Source organism: Xyrauchen texanus, chromosome 19, assembly GCF_025860055.1.
Source record: "Xyrauchen texanus isolate HMW12.3.18 chromosome 19, RBS_HiC_50CHRs, whole genome shotgun sequence".
NCBI lineage: Eukaryota > Metazoa > Chordata > Actinopteri > Cypriniformes > Catostomidae > Xyrauchen > Xyrauchen texanus.
The window spans coordinates 10,951,258-10,953,478 of record NC_068294.1 but is presented as its reverse complement, the minus strand read 5'-3'; positions in this window follow the sequence as shown (position 1 = coordinate 10,953,478).

Here is a 2,221-nt window from a genome sequence, read left to right as displayed (position 1 = left end):
AATATATATATTGAGTTAGCAAGAGAGGAAGAAAGAAAATTGTTTTTATTTTTGTTTTGTGCAGGACTAAAACTCATAACTTCGGGAGAAGAAAATAGGTCCCTAAACCAGTGAGCCATGAAACTCATTTTATAGACCTTATCAAATATGTTCTTCTTTTTATCTGTCGTCAGGCCATTTACCTACAAGTGCTTAGGCTTCCTGTAGTTTTGAGGGCACTATGACATCAGTTGCTGTTTTGAGGTTGGCTGAATTTGGTCCAGGTAGTAGGTTAGGTTAGACTGTAAATACATCAAAAAAAGCATTTTTCTCCATTGGCAGCCATTCAAAAGTAGATGTGTATTCTGACAAAATATATATTTTTGTTATATATATATATATATATATATATATATATATATATATATATATATATATATATATATATATTTTTTTTTTTTTTTTTTACTAGTGCCTGATTGTTTTTCAAGTGCTCTGAAAAAGCCTGAAATGGTCTTTTATCTTTTCCAGTCTTATAATTTTTCTGCTTGTGAAGGACTCGCCAGTCCTCCATTGTCTTGATTTTCCTGCAGATCCAATGTCATAATCCAGAGTGATTATGCCATTTATGACTATGGCTCAAAAACTTAAACTGAATGCCCATGAGCAAAAATGGCAGATTTCAAGTCATGCACTTGGGCTGCATGCGCCAGCCGAGTAACTGCCATTGTGATGAATGGGAATGCCACTGGATAACTTTTTATTATAGACCCCCTTGATCAAAACAAAGACTTGATTATAATGCCCTTTTCTTTTCTGGCTCTCACTCTCTTTTTAATAGACTTCATTCACATTCTTTGAATAACAGGACAAACAGCCGTTCATGAAACGCTGATTTATCACAAAATATATGTCTTTAATATTAAACACCAGAGGGTCATTTTGAGGAAATATGCTGATTTAATTTTCTTCCAGTCTGCAGTATTGTAAATACATTTGCATGCAAGAAAAACAAAGGACTGATGCCTCTAAATTCATCAAGTTCTCTGCTGATGGCATAGTTCAGCAAGAGGTTACCACATCAGGGGGTTTATGATGTTCTTAGTCCTGTTTGTGATCTCCAAGATTTCCGAATGTGTGCAGGCAATGATATAATAACATTAGAAATGATTGCTGCTGTTGAAGATGTGAGACAAAACAAACAGATTAATCAGAATTTTAGCTGACGATCCTAAAGCTCTTCTGGTAGAGAGCATCACTAATAACGCCATGGCTGTGGGTTTGAATCTGAGGAAATGCATGGATTGATAACATTTTCAAATCTTGAATGCACTGTAAGTTGCTTTGGATAAAGTATTTCCCAAATGCATGAATGTGATTATGGGGCATAATCAAGAATGTGTCACTTTTTTTCTACGTTTCTTTTTCCCCTTTAACATTTTGGTGGGTTTTATTTTTCACTAACTGTTGGAGACTGCAGCATCACCATTACTCCTGTGAGCGTTGGGGAGGATGTGATCAGAAAAAGGTGCCTTTCTCTGAAACACATATGCTCATTTGTGACAGTGACTTCTAAGAGATACAGAATAAAAATGTCAAGTGCTCAAGGCATGTAGCTGGCAAGCACTTCATTGGGATCTTTTCCACTCAGACCAATGACATCAAAACGCATAGAAAATGTAATGCAACATGTCAGCACTTACGCAAGAACCGCTTTTGGTGACAGTTCCTCGCATAAATCAGTAAGTAAAGACATACCCACATGTCTCTGTGTGTGTGTGAGAGAGAAAGAGACAGAGAAAATTAGAATATAGTGACAGTGGATTGTAACTTCTGCCTGTGAATGTAAGTCTCTATTGATGATCCCGTTATGCCTCACAGATTTTCTGCAAGAGAATAATTACTAGGAGTGTCATGCTTACATTTTTCGAGTGGACACCAGTAGTGGTCCTGGCTTACTTGATGCCTTACATGTGATATAGGACATGACCAGTGACTGGTGTAATCTGATTACAAAGTAATTATTTAGTAGAGTCATTTAAAAAAATTGTGTAACATATTACATTTTAAATTCTAGTAATTAAAGTTACTTTCAATGAATTTAAAAAAAGTATATTAGGGATACACATTTCAAAAACAGTATTATTTATGTAGAGTTTAAAATGTGTAAATTATGTTCATACGTATGATTATTTCCATTTCTTTAACAGCTGAAGGGTGTAGGCCTCTAATAAGTCATTGT